The sequence below is a fragment of the Salvia hispanica genome, chromosome 6, assembly GCF_029641045.1.
Source record: "Salvia hispanica isolate PSC_SH4W2 chromosome 6, Shi_PSC_v1, whole genome shotgun sequence".
NCBI classification, from domain to species: Eukaryota; Viridiplantae; Streptophyta; class Magnoliopsida; order Lamiales; family Lamiaceae; genus Salvia; species Salvia hispanica.
In genome coordinates this window covers 8628793-8646157 of record NC_142697.1, presented here as the reverse complement: position 1 = coordinate 8646157, position 17365 = coordinate 8628793, and the positions used below count along the sequence as shown (strand labels likewise).

General features: G+C 38.2%; 1 non-coding gene across 1 annotated transcript; it reads right to left on the bottom strand.

The window, feature by feature from the left end:
• Positions 1-15912: 15912 nt before the first annotated feature.
• On the bottom strand, positions 15913-16019 carry LOC148923157 (small nucleolar RNA R71). Its single transcript, XR_016133102.1, has one exon. It is a non-coding gene; the product is annotated as a small nucleolar RNA R71 (small nucleolar RNA).
• Positions 16020-17365: the final 1346 nt, after the last annotated feature.

Genomic DNA, 17365 nt, shown 5'->3' with positions numbered 1-17365 from the left:
CTCAAGCTCATTCTCATAGATGTCGTTCATCATATATCACGAAAATCACAATTCATATAGAATTTCATAGAGTTTTATTCGTTCAACTCATAACGGTCTCAACATATAATCACTTGCATAACAACATTTATCATTTGCTTTGCATAATCATATTTTGCAATTTCGCATGCATACATAATCATCATTTTATATTCCACCGCAAATTTTCAAATATCACATCAACTCCCATTCGCTTCAACTTCCAATATTTCATAGTTCAAATCAATATTCAAGAGATACTTGTTACCTCATTCATCGTGGTTGAGCGGAGACGAGTTGCGGTGTTGAGCCTTCGACGATTATCCATTAATCAATTTACACAAATTTCAGATTTTTTTAATTCAACAAGACTCTTGGGTCCAGAGCGGAAAGAACTGAGGCTCTGATACCAACTGTAACGACCCGCCCATCTAGGGTATAATAAATGCGGCGATCGTTAACTAGGCGGACTTAAATGCATCAAAGATCATAGGCTAGGGTTCCATTTAAAAAGGGATTTTACCAAAGCATTTAATGAACAATTATGTAGGAGAGAAATGATGCCTTAGCAAAGAAATCCAACAAAAAGGCTATCACCAAAAATGCTCAAAAATAGCAATAGTTCCAAAATATTCTCAAGTGTTCCATATCCAAAATATTCCCACGAATCTAAAAGTATTCATCCCAACCAAAAGATAACAATTTTTCATAATATAGCGGAAGCGACCAAGAAAGAAGTGAGGCTATGTATGGAGACACAACGACACTTTAAGTACCAACAGATCATCTTATTATTTCCTACTCAATACCGCCGCCCGCTCGTCACCGCTCAACCTGCACATAGGGAAAACACATGCAGGGCTGAGTACTATAAACATACTCAGTGGACTCATGCCGAAAACAGTTTTATCACAATTATAGTTATCATGCCATTTTCAAGTGTCCATCGGGGTTTTAACTTTAGAAAGACCAGAGGCACCAAAATATATTCTTTCTCAAATATCACGGTCGCGCAACCATTTTTCACATCGACGTTTACCATATCCTCATTCTACATGACAAGGACTGCGGCCGCAATCCAAGTCACTAGACCGGCCAACCCGTACGCTGACACTCGGTCTAACATTGGTGTACACTAACCCAAGTAGAGTTTGCGGCTCTACAAGGTTCCGAATTCGATTAAATCAATAGTCGCATAGCCACGAGGGATAGGCACGACAAAACAAATCAAGGCATGATAACACATATTTCATTCTCATCAATATCAGTTTAGGACAATGTCCTTATTTTAAAAGAAAGTCCACCTCGTCGGCTTATCTCGAAAGTATTCTCTTCTCCTCGTTTATCACGCTGAGAGCGCGAAGTATCACCTTTAAATTAGGCGTATCACAAATCAGTTTCAATCATTGATTTCAAATCATGCATGTCTCCCATATTTCCCATTTTCCCAATGATAAATCTTTAATATCATCATCCAAAATCAAGGTATGATTAGCATATCATTTTTATTCAAATAACAACTCCAAATTCACCATTAAATCGTGTCACGCATGAGTGTTCCACACACACAACACATGCACACGATCACAACACATGTGCACGCCTCCCGAGGCGTGCACACACACACACTCTCGGTCACACACACACACATCCATGCATCCCAATTTCATCAATTTATTTCCCCTTCACTCAATCTAAATGCATGTGGACTCAAGAACACCGATTAATCGGTAGAAGAAGAGGAGATCAAAGATTAAAGTACTTTTTCCAAAAGAACAATCGGTAGAAACAAGTTATAGCCTTGATTCTTCAATAAAATCTTGAACTTCAACTTGAATTCTTCTCAATTGATGAAGAAATCTTGAAGAAAACTTGAAGAAAATTTGGAGAGAGTGGGGGAGAAGTGGGGAACGGTTTTCAAGAGTGGGGCGATTTTTGTAGCTAGGGTTTTGATTTTCCTCTCCTCTTATTTATAGAGTGCCAACAATAATATCTCTAATTAAATAAATTAGAGATTTGAGAAGATATGGAGAGATTTGAAGAGTAGTTGGCGTTGAAACCGTTGAGAATATAGGGGATTTCGAAATTTAGGCTTATTTATTTAGCCTATGATTTAATTCAAATATTTCACGGAGTAGAATAATATATCACGGAGCAAGAAAACTATTAATATTCTTCCCCAATTAAAAAGGAAAGTGGCGTGACTTTTTCATTCTCAAAAGGGATTTAGTATAAATCCTAATTAAATTAGGATATGGCAATATCTTCTTAGATTTGGCAAGATATGGTAAGATATTCTAGCATATTTATATTTATTCATGGAATAGAATAAATAAGGGATCAAATAATATAAATAATTCCCTCTTCTCCAATATATGAGATTTTCGAATATCTCATGGGAAAAATCAAAGTGGTGATTCGAAAATTCCATGTAGGATTTATAGAGTATTTGGACTTTGGATTTAATTTGGATAATTATCCCAAACAAATAATTAAATCCAAGAAAAATAGGATTTCTTCTCCAATAATCATGATGGCCGAAAATTTCCACACATTTAAAATAATACTCCTATTTACTCCTCACTCATCCCTTAGGAAAATAATTCACCCACAATTATATTTCTCCGCATCAAATATTCACACCCAATCAATCATTTCCGCACTTCCTCTTCTTTTTCTCAACGCATTGACCTTTCAACGGCCACGTCATATTTTCCCATCTTTGACTATTCAATAGCCACGTCAACATTTCAACAAGTTGACTATTCAACTCAATCTCCATTCTCATACGCAATTAGGTCACAAAGACACTATGCAATTAATTACTCATCAAATAATCCACATATCATAGCATTTAGGGCATTTAATGCAAAAATTTTATAACCCGAAAATTAGGGTTTGAAAAAGTGGGGCGTTACATGAGAAGTTTGTGTTTTCTATTTTTTTGTTGTCTTCTCCCACTTAGCCTGATGCTCGGTCTAAGTGTGAGAAGTTTTATTTGGTTATCTTTGTTGTTGTTTGATGGATTGACTGCCCTGTTTCCCCCCTTCACGACGATGGCTTGGGGACAAGTTTGAGTGAAGTGGGAGGGAGAGGGGAGTCAATGTTTGTATGTATTTTAATTGTCAAGAGTCGTTAAGTCTAGGTTTGAATTGTGTCGCATGAGCTGGTGAATATAATACGGCATGATCTCCTTAGTGAGTGTAATTGAAGATAGGATGTATTTCAACTTAGAAGCCTTTTCCTTTAATAAGCCGAGGTCAGTCTGAATGAAGTAAGAACGATAGAAGATGCTTTAGCTGACTTAGTTGTGAAGCTCCACTATAAGAGCGAGTTATAAGCCTAAAAAAAATTTTGAGCTAACATATGTAAAATGGGGCCGCCACTGAATGCTTAGGGAGAAGAGTCATGAAGGAGAAAAAAAATAGGGGGAAATTGGGTTATGAAGGTATAAGCTGGACGAAGTCCAGGTAAAGGAAAGGAGTTATAAGCTGGACAAAGTCCAGAGAAAAAAAAAAGTGGAGGAATAAGCTGGACAAAGTCCAGAGAAAAAAAAAAGAGAGAGAGAGAGAGAGAGAAAAAAAAAAGATGAGATATAAGCTGGACGAAGTCCAGGGGAAATATGTCTAAAGGGAAGGAAGCAATAGTAAACTGACCCATGAATAAAAGGGGAAACGAAGTGTAGAAAGGAGAAAACTCTCATAACCCGACGCTTCAGTGGTATGGCATTAACTTATGAGAAATTCGGTCGTAACATCCCTGTGAGGAATGATTGATCGAGTGAATCCAACAATTGGGGAAGTAAAGACTATCTTGACGAACTGACAGATTGATTAGGTAGAAGAAGGGAAGGGGCCAATTTGGAGAAGTGCAGCCTGTTGGATTGACCTTAATCTTGTGGGGACGGTTGCCTAAAAGTTTAAGTTAGTTCATGCATATGTGTTTATGTGTTTTTCTTTTAAGTGTTTGTTATTTTGTGTGTCGGTCTGTGTCTTGGTCCAGGAGTCTCTGTTAAGATAGAGTCTAGAGAGTCGGTCATGGGATAACCATGCGTTGAAATTCGCCTTATTTCTTTTTCTTGTCTTTATACTTGAGGACAAGTATGGTTTAAGTGTGAGCAGTTTGATAAGGATAATTTCATGCATCGGTTATGTGATAAAAAAATCACCAATTATTGGGTCTAACACAATTTTTAAGCCAGGTGTGTGAAGGAATTCGCTAGGTCCAGGAAGAATTGAAGGCAGTGGACCAGCGAAGAAAGGAGATGAAAAGTGAGCAGAATCAAGGAAGAAAATGACTAGACGAAGGGAGTCCAAAGTTGAGGGCAAAGAAGACTATTCAAACAAAAGAGCACCCGCTGGACCCACTTCCATGCCTATATAAAGAGGAGCATACAACACACGACATATACATGATTTTAGCTCTCAGCTCACACACACACTCACACACTTGGGAAAATGGGGATTCTGGGGTAGTTTAGAGGTTCATTTTTGAGAAATTCTTTTGCAACACCGTCCTCACGGAGGGCGAAGATACAATTGTTTACGTTTCAGCTTTTGCGCGTTTATTTCCGTCGAACTTCACCATTTTTTGAAGTCGATTGCTCGTTGCTACTTATCGTTTATCTATGAATTTTATTTTACATCATGATGGTGTTGATTTTGTGCTGATTTACGTTGATTCTATGTTTTGAGGTTTTATTTCGGAGGTTGATTGATATTCTCTGTTTGGATGTTTCTGTACTTGATCTGGGAAATTTGTTGTTGATCTGTGGTGAATCGGCGAATCTGCAGTTATGGTGATGATTTTGATCGGAGTTTGTCTCGGGTGCTTGGATCCGGAGTAGATTTAGCATCCGAAGTGTGGATCTGAACAGGGGAACTGAGTTGTGCATGGATCTTTGATTTTCTGCTTTCATTTTTACTTTACTTCGTCTAGTAGCCGTAGATCTGCTTTAGTTTTAATTGTTCTTCGTTTTGTTGCCTTTAATTTCGTCTGCTTTGTTTCGATTTACGTTCTCGCTTTGTTTTTACGGGTTGTTTCATGCCAAATGTTGGAGAAGATAATGTCGCTGTTAGTTAGTCCTTTAGTTAGTTATTTTGCAGCCTTTCATCCGTACTCTACCTTTTCAGAAAATGGTCCCCACCTTCAGTTGTTTTCCTAGTTCTAGGTAAATTTAGGAAATAGTTCTTTCGATCCAGTTGTTAGAGTAACATATTTTAATTACCAAGTCTAGGATAAAAAGCTCAACCCAAAAATTGCGTGGCAGTAGCCAACACAAAAATAGTCCCCAAATCCTTGAGCATATTTACTTGTGCATTCATCTCTGTGGAATCGATCCCTATTTCCACGTACTAGTTTTTTTCCTAGCTAAACGGGTTGAGGGTTTTTGAAGAGGGAGTTAAGGGAGTGAATGTGTGCCCGATGACAGGTAGCTCAAGGTTCTTTGAGTTCCTAGACCCAGTGTCTAGCGGATTCCTTGGACCGAAGGTTTTCCTCAACTTTTCTTAAGAACACGCCTTCACTAACCATCATTAGCTTCTAGACCATAATTACACATAATTATCACAGTTCTTCAGTTATCTACCACGCGTTGGGTTGAGATTCTACCTAGAAGGAAATTAAAGCTGGTACTCTACTGACTAGTGGGCGTGAAAGTGACGGACATGTGGTTGTGTGCGTGAAAATAGGGGAGAAGATGTCTCAGAGACATGTGGAAAGTAGACAGTTACTAAATGAGGAAATATAGGACAGCAGGGCATATTTGGTGGCTGGGTGGCAACTCTAACAGGTCTAGAGGGTACAAACTTAAAGTAAAGGACAAATGTAAAAAGTAACTAAAAAGCAAAAATGGTCCAAAGTAAAAGTGGATTGTGATGTTTTCTTCTTCAACAAGTACTAACAGAAATCATATGAACACAACACCATGTATGAACTCAGATTAACAGATTCAAACACAGGATTCATTAATTAAAAAGCTTAAACTTGAAGATTAACAGCAAATGACTGCAGATTACTCCTACTGGCTAACATGAAAGGTGGTAATGACACAGCAAACGAAGAAATTCATGCACGGAAACTTGACAATCATGATACATACATTCTAATTTATGTAAGTTCTAATAGACAATGGGATCGAATAAATCCTGGCACAACGATAGCGAGAAGATAATTCTCTTTGAGCATAACCCATTGTCATTGTCTAGCCATTTGAGATCCACATTTACACTTGCAAAGATACTTGCTCCCACTGACTGACACAGCTTATGGGTAGTATTGCAAGTCTTGTAAAACATGTTGTCTATCTTAGATTGTAATATGGAATCTATCACCTTTTCAAAGATGATTATCCAAAATAACCAATGCTACATTGTAGTTAAAGGGATTATGTTTAAGTTAATCTAAGACTGAGTCTTACGACACTCTTAGACCCATGAACTTGTTGTGTTCCAGAGGAACGCTCCCACTACGACATGGTTCTTACAATCTTAGGTACTGAAGTTGATTTTACTAGTGCAAAAGTTTCTAATGGTATGACTTCTTGGTAATTTGGAAAATCTGATATCTCTCTCTTTATCTTGAGAGTTATCACGCTATTAGGCTTGTAGTTCATCTCTTGATCTTCGTACAAGAATTATATCTTTGAAGATTACAGAACTTATAACCTTACATCATTTGGGACAAACTTTAAAACATGCCTCAGTACTCAACTCCAATTTCTTGGACACTTTTCCAACACGTGTTGGAACAACATTATACCTTGAGATGTGCTAGACTAGAGACGCTCTAGTCCACAACTCGTGTTTTGTAGAAGGTACTGATGTTGGTAGTTTCTTTAATGTTTTTCCCATCAATGATAAGATTTTAATGAGTACAACTCATCACTTAATCAAACTTGTCTTAGAAAGACTTCGATTCCTTCTTACATAACTATCTCATTCATTAGATGAATGCTTGGATTCGTTAATGGAGATTAGACTCCCACTACTGATCATAACCCTTTGCCCGTCTCCTTATGGTGTATGCCCGTCTCCTTATGGTGTAAACCATTGAGACTTGCTAGTTTTTCTATGTTGCACTTCTATAAGCATTCTGAATCTCTTGAAAAATCAAATGATTCTAACTCATAGTGCATCAAACAGACTTTCTCAACTCTCAAGCTATTTAACGAAATGTTAAAATCTTGATAGTCTAGATCAGTTCGAACAATTGCTAAGTATTTTCTTAGCCTTAAGACTAAGAGCCATAAATACTTTATCATTCAATGATTAAGAAGTTGATGTGTTGTTGAATACTCAACCTTGTCGGACTTATATTATTTTAATACTATGATGCCTTAAGCATCAACCATAAAACAATAGTTGAGCATTAATAGCTCCCACTGCAACAAAAACCTAACTTTGAAGTTGCATTAATAGATCAAGATCTCTTACTTAGAAGTTGAATTGTCATGTAAGTCATTGTCCTTCTATAAAATAGGTCAATCCAACTCACAAAGCATCTTCTCTCGCTTTAAACAAACTTTGATGACAATTCAGGCTCTCCCATTTCCATATCTAGTCTTTTCTTCAAATGAACTAGGACTTAATGAAAAAATGCAACCTTTATGAATTCATCACCTATCATGTTACTTTCCTTTAACAGTAATATAACGACTATTATTTTGAAGATTTTCTACTTTTCAGTTAATCCTTCTTGTAGTCATTTCTTATTACTTTAGGCAATGACTTGTGTTAGAAACTATTTGAGTGATCAAAAGATCCTCAAAACATTCTGTCACTTTAGGATATTCCAATCGAATCATCTTGACAGATTCTATTGATATCCATCTTTCATCGTCATTAACCAAGACTTGTCGAGCTACTTAAAGGAAAATAGCTTGACCTTATTCCTCAAAGAGCTTGTCAAGTACATGTGCAATGCATTCTCGAACCTTCTTCGTGGAATTATGTCGAGGAAATGGAGGACATGAATCATTGAGTATAAACTCCAAGCTTTCAGCGATGAGAATCTTATCCATTTTCGTTTCCGGTCTACATAATTTAGGCATTCGAGTTTACTTTCTTTAAGGATCGCAGACAAATATTAAATGACATAATGAAGATTTTGCAAATAAACTTATTATCACATACTCATGCTCAATACATAATCACAAATAACCACAAAACAATTATGTATCTTGCAACTGTAAAATCGAAAACAGGTAGCCTCCATAAGAGGTCAATACTCATTCAAAACTTTAACATTTTTACTGGTCACAACACCGATGAATAGTCCAGAGACCACATAATGGCATGGCTGCCTAATGTTGCCTAAGCACGACCATCAGATTTCGCATTACAGAATTTTGTTTCTACAACACCCTCCCATAACAATGCTCATGTGTTGATAACAAAATCAAGCTATCTCATAAATTCTGTTTGAACTTCTGAAAAACTGTAATTTCTTAGGATTATTGTACCCACATAATGGGTGGCGATAATATTAGAAACTACTTTATAGTTCACACTATTTATATTTGAGAAGTCTTCCCATATGAACTTGCTATTTCGTAAGATTATTGTCCCCACATAATGGGTGGAGATAATATTAGAAACTAGCTTCATAAAGTTTGCAAACAAACCGATGGAGACCGTATACAACGCACTTATTGTAATCGTCACTTAGATATTTTGTAAGGTTTTTGCATAACTATCACATATGCAGATAAAGCAGATAATCCACTTAAAATAGATAAACACCAAATAAACAGATAAATCCATTTAATGCATGACATTTAAACACACAGGATAATTATCAAAAAATATTTAAGGGCTTTTGGCTTAAAAAACCAAAAACTTTCACCGAATTCTGGTTTTTCCCACGAACTATGAGATTGGATTTTAAAACCATGAACTTTAGATTCGTTTGATATTTCCCAACCCGACCCGATTACAATTTTCAGGTGTAAAATTGCACTACGTGGACAGTCGGAAATATGTCTTGGAAACTGATTTGTTGACCGTGAAATACCAAATTTTTTTTAATTAAAACTTGGAATTAAAAAATTATTTTCACATCCGAGCTGCCCAATTTATCTCTGCATCACATCTTGTACCGTCTCCGCTGAATTCAAGACGGCTTCAGCGCTGTCGCCGGCGTCTCTGACTCTGTCGCCTCACACCCGCTGCCTACATAGAGCTATATTCCCATCTCTCTTTCATTTCCCTTTCTCGGCCCTCTCACAACCAGATTCAAGCCGCCTCCACCGCGGTGCTACCAGATTCAGGCCATCTCTAACTTCGTCGCCTCACTCCATTGTTGCTGCCCTTATGCCGCCTCCACCGCGATGCTACCCCGTCAGGCCGTCACCGCCGCAGTAGCTAAGAGAGGTCTCTTCGGTATGCTCAATCTATATGTTTCTCTTTGGATTTCTGAATTTCACAGTGCATCTCGTTGCTGCTTTCATTGACAATGCTGCTGCCGATGGGGCTGAGGCGATTGAGGTCGGAGTAGTTGAGGGGGGAAGAAGAGGGGGTAGCGGCGGCGGCTGGTGGATTGGACGACATCGGAGTTTGGAGAGGCTTCATGAATGGTGGGAAATGAGAATACAAGAAAGATGAAGGATGGAAAATGGGAATATGGCAAAATAGTATAAGACATGTGGCATTGCCAAATACTCCCTCCGTTCCACAGTAATAGAGGCGTTCTATTTTGAGCTCTCGTTTTGAAAAAATGATAATAAATAGTTAAGGTGGAGAAATAGTAAAGTAAGAGAGAGAATAATGTAGTGAAAAGTCTTATCTACAATATTCTCTCTCTTACTTTACTCTTTTTCCACTTTAATTATTTATTATTATTTTTTTAAAATGAGTGCTCAAAACGAAACGCCTCTATTACTCCGGAACGGAGGGAGTAGGATCTTTACTGACAAATAAGATTAAAATTGACACATAGACAAACCGGGTTTGGTCGTTGACCCGCCGGGGGAAATAGCAAACGATGTGAAAGTTCGTGGTTTGAAAATCCAATCTCATAGTTCGTGGAAAAAACCGGAATTCGGTGAAAGTTTTTTGTTTTTAAAGCCAGAAACCCAATATTTGATCTAGTCAAGGGAGACTCAATTAAATAATTAAGTTATGCTGGGGTTTGGTGCCCCTTGCACAACGGAAGACTTGTACAAAACAAATAAATCAGGCGTAGGATCTATTTGACCGATTATGAGATTAATCAATTCACATGTTAAACAGATAATTGCATGCTAGAACGCAAATAATTCATGCTCATAGAGAGTAAATCCTAAACATGATTTCTACGGTTTAGAGTTATCGATTTGATTCACCAAAGAATCGTCGATTGCTCGCGCCTTCTCCACGATGATCTTCAATACTAGACCACGGATCTTCTCTCTGGTTCCCGAACTGTATCTCGATATCAGGGTGGGCTGATCTTATCAAAATACTAGGACTCGAATAAAAGAGACAGAAAAATTTCTCACGGAGGAGGAGCTGAAATTCTCACGGAGGAGAAAAACAATAAAATTTCATCCTCCTTCAAGAAAAGAAGGAACGAAAATTTCAGAAGAAAATATATTGTGTATTTTCTGTCTCCTTTATTCTCCTATTTATATTAAGTTCCTTTTGGGCACAGACAGGGATCTATGGAAGGTTTTGGATATGGGCTCCCCCAATTAGATTTTTACTAATTAAATTGAACCCACGATTTAATACAAGCTTTAATTGGAATATTATGAGCAGCCACTACAGAAGTAATATTGAACTCTCCCCATCCAAATCCGAAATTACAAGTAATCCGGGTTTCCGTTATTTATATTATTTATTTCCCGCGCTTAAGATATAAATGTCCATTAATTAATTAATGTCTGTTATGGACTTAATTAATTAACATATTATTAATTCCAAGAGTAGACTGAGCAAAAAAAACATTTATTTATTATTCATAGAGTAATAAAACTCCAACTGGCCAGTTTTCCGAATAATAAAACCTTGTTCGAGCTCCTCTTGAGGACATTATCAAACGAGACTCACCTCGCGCACGTTTCAACATAATAGCAATCCTAGCACCGCTAGATATTAATCACCACTACCCAATATATCAGGATTATTGGGTTGCGAAAAACCCGTACCATTTGATAAGTCAAAGTAGTGCATAATCAATACCGTATGCTCAATGCTAACATATGTAGATTAAGAAATAGTATTTTATCAAGACCTAGTCTTTCAGTAGATAGCATAAAGACACGTCTTGCTGTTAGATCCGTTCAGTGCTATACCACACCAATGTCATCTTATTTCAGTAAGGCTAAGAAATATGCGGACTGACATTGCAACCTTTCACGATAGGTAGCCAAAGCCCTATCTAGGTTGTGAAATTCTTCTTTTTCTTTTGCAAAGCATTGCATAGATCTGACCGTGTTACCTTAAAGTGGACGACGCCCACAACCGGTCTACTAAGCAAAAGACTTAGACTTTGTTTACTTTTTATGCATTTAAATGTTTATAAAACATCTTATAAATGCACAAGCAAACACAATGTGATAATAATAGTGATTCTATTCGTGCGGAACTGCTCGAATAATACTGAATCGGGTTAAAAGTGGATTATAGAGTTTTACGTATACAAGCAAGATTCTATTCGAGCGAAATTTGCTCGAAACATGCTTTTCAGTATACCAAACCTAACAATCTCCCACTTATACTCAAAACATGCTTTCGAGTATACCCACTGCCAAAAACTCTCCCACTTATACACAAAGCAGGTATTAATACTAGATATATCGAACTACCATTCATTTCACAAGGTGAAAGAAAAATCTGCTTGGTTGTTCTCTGATAATATCTTTTTCACCATAATGTCTTTGCTGCGTACTTGATCTTTAATTAATTTCATCCCCGTATGTGATTGCTTAGCTTAATAAACTCGTGTGTCACTCGAGTTAGCCTTCGCTAGAGTAATTTAAAATAATACTCATAGGCATACTCAAACTTACGATTAAAGCTATTAGGAATATATTCCTAAATTAAACATATATTCAGAGGATGACTTACTCGATCACTGATTAGTCATAAAACTAAGACAGTGTAACCCCAAGGACGTTACATGAATGACCGGTAATCTAGAATATAGTTACTAGTCTTTCTCAAGCACTAGGGTATATTCATTACCTCCATCAAAATCCTTTGTCATGGTTAATATGATATATACTTGCAATGCATAAGCACAACTAATATCAAACTTAGTACACATTATAGCATATATGAGACATCTATCTCCAACACTAGTCTCATTATTCTTAATCTCACTAAGCGTCAAACGACACTTGACTAGAGACAAGACAATTCCATCTTGAGAGGTATAAACCTTTTCATGGAATTTCTAATGCTTAAATGTTCCAAGCAAAATGTAGATATAGGATTCCTAAGAGAATCTCAACATTCTTTCTAGCATCTTAAAAGGACTTAGATTCTAAGAATGTATTAGTTTCTCTTAAATCATTTATGTTAAACTGGGTAGACAACCAGTTTCCTGCGCTAGATGCCAATCTTAGTTATTTGCAACTTTTGTAGATTTCATCATCGTAGAGTACCAATAATACCACATTTAATGCACTTTCAACTTCCTGGTGCTTAAAGCACTGCTAGGGGCAAAAGTCAAATTCCAGACATTTGACAATTTTGATAAAACACATATACTCTGATTTAGATGTTTGCCTAAGACCACGAAGGTCTATATAAGCTTCCAATCATGCGTTTCTTGCCCTTAATTACATATCCCATTAGAATGTTCTAGTAGATGATTTCCTCAAGACTTCTATTTGTAAAAGGCTGTCTTGACAATCGTAATACATACATTCTAATTTATGTAAGTTCTAATAGACAATATGATCGAATAAATTCTGGCACAACGATAGCGAGAAGATAATTCTCTTTGGGCATAACCCATTGTCATTGTCTAGCCATTTGAGATCCAAATTTACACTTGCAAAGATACTTGTTCCCACTGACTGACACAGACTGTAGGTAGTATTGCAAGTCTTGTAAAACATGTTGTCTATCTTAGATTGTAATATGGAATCTATCACATGTTCAAAGATGATTATCCAAATAAACCAATACTACATTGTAGATAAAGGGATTATGTTCAAGTTAATCTAAGACCGAGTCTAACGACACTCTTAGACCCAAGAACTTGTTGTGTTCCAGTGGAACGCTCCCACTACGATATGGTTCTTACAATCTTAGGTACTAAAGTTGATATTATTAGTGCAAAAGTTTCTAATGGTATGACTTCTTGGTAATGTGGAAAGTCCGATATCTCTCTCTTTATTTTGAGAGTTATCACGCTGTTAGGCTTGTAGTTCATCTCTTGATCTTCATACAAGAATTATATCTTTGAAGATTACAGAACTTATAACTTTACATCATTTGGGACAAACCTTAAAACATGCCTCAGTACTCAACTCCAATTTCTTGGACACTTTTCCAACACGTGTTGGAACAACATTACACCTTGAGATGTGCTAGACTAGAGACGCTCTAGTCCACAACTCGTGTTTTGTAGAAGGTACTGATGTTGATAGTTTCTTTAAAATTTATCCCACCAATGATAAGATTTTAATGAGTACAACTCATCACATAATCAAACTTGTCTTAGAAAGACTTTGATTCCTTCTTACATAACTATCACATTCATTAGATGAATGCTTGGATTCATTAATGGAGATTAGACTCCCACTACTGATCATAACCCTTTGTTCGTCTCCTTATGGTGTAAACTGATACGCCCGGATTTTGCACTGTTTTAAGGCCATTATTTGGTCCGTTTTTGTCATCAAAATCACTCTACATGTCCATTATTTGCATATTCTATACATTTTGGTATTTTGACGTGTTTTGTGAGAAATGTGCATATTTGAGCCGAAAAGGGGAGTAAAAACGCATAGTCTGGAAATCTGGAGTCAGACGGCGACCAGCGACCGCCGCGAAGTTGTACGGCGACCGCCGGCGCCCGGCGGTCAGAGCTATGTGGCGGCCCGCCTCGGAAATTTACGCTAGGAGAAGAGTCTCGCCCGGCGACCGCCGGAGGACATGTGGCGGTCCGCCACCGAAGGGTCAGAGTCTCTGGACTCCAACGCGGCGACCGCCGGCCAAGGTGCGGCGGCCCGCCGGAGAAAGGCGGCGAATCCGACCAGCCCTAGATTTGATCCAAGATTTACCAAATTTTGAAGATCTTTTCCTTCTATGATGAGGAATAATCTTCCCCTATAAATAGGACCTCAAGCTTCATCAAAAAGAGTTTTTTTCCGACACACAACAAGAACACATTCATAGAGATCAAAAGCTAGAGTACTTCAATTGTGCAAGGAGTTGAAGAAGGATTTCAAGAACATCAAGAACGACAAGGATTCAACCTACGGGTTTTATTTTCTTTAGTTTTATGTTCAGATTGCTTTCCCTTCAATCTATGTTTTTAGTTTATTCAGTCATGTGTAACTAAACTCATAGAATTCTAGGGATGTGTTAGTAGCAACTTTGGTTATACAATTCCGTTTTCTATTTAATATCCGTTTTGTTTTTACTTTGTTTCTTCCCTAAGTTAATCATGATGCTTCATAATTGAGTGACACAATTATGTATGATTCAATACAACTTGCTTCATAACTGTGACAGAGTTCTAGCGAGTTAGATCCACTTAGTAGACACTACAGTTAGCTTCCTTTAATACGGCACTGTTAATTGAGAGTGAGGACTTTTCAAGGGTCTTAGGAGCTTTTTGGAGTTACGTGTTAGAATTGACAACCCTAATGTTAGTAATCAACGTTTGTAGCGCATGAGCATAAGCTAGGTGACTCGTCCTTTCAAAGTATTAACTGTGCTAGGGTATTGTAGTTTGGAATTTGTATAACCATAAAGCGAAAGCACATCCCTGGAATTCCCCTTATCTCTATACTTTTCTCTCCGTGATTTGCTTGTTTTTAGTTGTTTACTGTTTTTAATATTTACTGTTTTCAAAAAGTTACAAAAAAAATTCTTGTTTCTCCAGATAGTAATTGAGTTCTAGTAGAAGATAGACACTTTGTGTACATCTTCCCCGTGTTCGATACCCGGTACTAACCTTTTGCTATACTATACCTACTCTGTATACTTGCAGGTATTTATAGTGCAAATAAAAAGTGCATCAAGTTTTTGGCGCCGTTGTCGGGGAAGACAATTCACTTTGGAGTGATATCTTCAAACGGATAATTTTACTACTTTGGATTTTTATTGCTTTCTGTTTTAATTTTTTTTAGTTTAATTTGTTTTTGTTTTTGAGTCTTGCAGGTTTTGTATGCGAACGCGTTCTGGGAAGTACATCTTAGAGCCGCTTGATTTAGAGCTTGAAAGAACTCGTAGAATAATAAGAAGTGAAAAAGGATCAGGAAAAATGGGTGACCGAACAGATATTGAGAAGCTGCAGGAGATGGTGAAGTTGCTGATGGATGAGAGAGATGCGGAGAGAGCAGCCCAAGAAGCCATGGAAAAGAAGAACAGAGAAACATTACCTGTGATGAACATGTTCAATCATGGGAATATGATCACTTTTCCTAACGGCCCTCGTATTGATGCTAACAATTTTGAGTTACGCATGCCCCTTATCCAAAGGGTCGAGCAAACTCCTTTTGCAGGTAGGGCGACTGAAGATGCTAACCGCCATCTCTCCAAATTCGTGGAAATCGCAAACACTCTGAAATTAAATGGTGTCGACGACGATGTCATACGGGTAAGACTTTTTCCATTCTCATTGATTGATTCTGCTAAAGAGTGGTTTGAGTGTATGCCACCAGAAAAGGTCTCCACATGGAAGGACATCGTAGCTACCTTCCTCGACAAATACTACCCGCCAGGCACTATTTTGAAGCTCAAAAGTGAGATCTTTCAGTTCACACAAGGCCATGACGAGCCCCTCTATGAGGCATTTGCTCGTTTCAAAGCTCTTCTTCGAAAATGCCCAAACCATGGTTTTTCCATAGACCATCAGGTAGGAATCCTCTATAATGGATTTAACGAGAAAATATGTGCTATGCTTGATTCAGGCGCAAATGGAGGATTTCTAAGAAAGACATGAGAAGATGCAATGGCGGTGATCGAGGAGTTCGCCACCAATAGTCGGGGGTGGTCGAAGGAAAGGCATGCCACGAGAAGAGTAGCAGCCATAGAAGAGGCCGAAGAAAGTTCTTTTGCTAAGGAGTTAGCAGAACTTAGAGTCAGGATTGATCAAATGGACATCTCGAGGAAGGAAGATCCAATTCCGGCAACTTCCATAGTGGCAGTCAATGCACCCGAAACTGCCATATCAACTGTGGAAGAAATAAATTACGTGCAAGGAGGCGGTCCCGGAAACTACAATAACAATTATCGCCCTAATCAGGGGGGCGGCAATTTCAATAATTATAATGGGAACCGTCCGCACCCAAATCTTTCTTATTCTAACAATAATTACTTGCAACCCCCTGCAGGATTTAATGTTAGCAAAGGAGGAGTGGTTGAGCCGATGAAGAAGGAAGATAAGTATGAACAAGGAATCACGAAGATCTTGGAAGTAATTACGCAAGATAGGAAGATTAATGACACCAAGATCGGAGTGGTCGAAGCAAGGATAAACAACCTCGAGCAAGGAATGAACACAATCTCGGCAGCTGTAACCAATATTACCACTCAAATGGAGCAAATTCAGAAGAAGTTAGATGAGGATAGAGCAAAGGCAGCAGCAAGAGTGGATGATATTAACAAGAAATGGGTGGCAAAGCAGAAATCTGGGGACTGCCCAGATGCCGGCGGACCGCCGCAGACCACGCAGCGGCCCGCCACTGAGACGGCAGAGACACCAACCAGGCAGGACTGCCCAGTCGCCGGAGGACCGCCGCACACCCCGCAGCGGCCCGCCACTGACAAGGCAGAATCGTCCACTAAGCAGGAGCTTGTGCGGCACAACGGGATTGTACTCCCTTTTCAGCCAAAGAGGAAGTTCAAGCTTGAAGAGCAGTTCAAGCATTTCCTTAACATGTTTTGCAAGGTCCATACTAACATTCCACTTGTTGAATCGTTGCAGGAGATACCAAAGTATGCAAAGCTACTAAGGGAGGCGGTAATGAGGAAGAAAAAGCCGACTAAAGCCGACTTTAAGCTACCGCATCATTGCAGCGAGATCATCCAAAAGGAAAGGGCAGTGAAGCAAAGAGATCCGGGCCAGTTCATCATTAGATGCCGAATTGGAGAAGGGAAGGTTGACAAAGCACTGTGCGACTTAGGATCGTCCATCAATCTCATGCCACTGAAGTACTACGAAAAGCTCAACATTGGGCCACTCA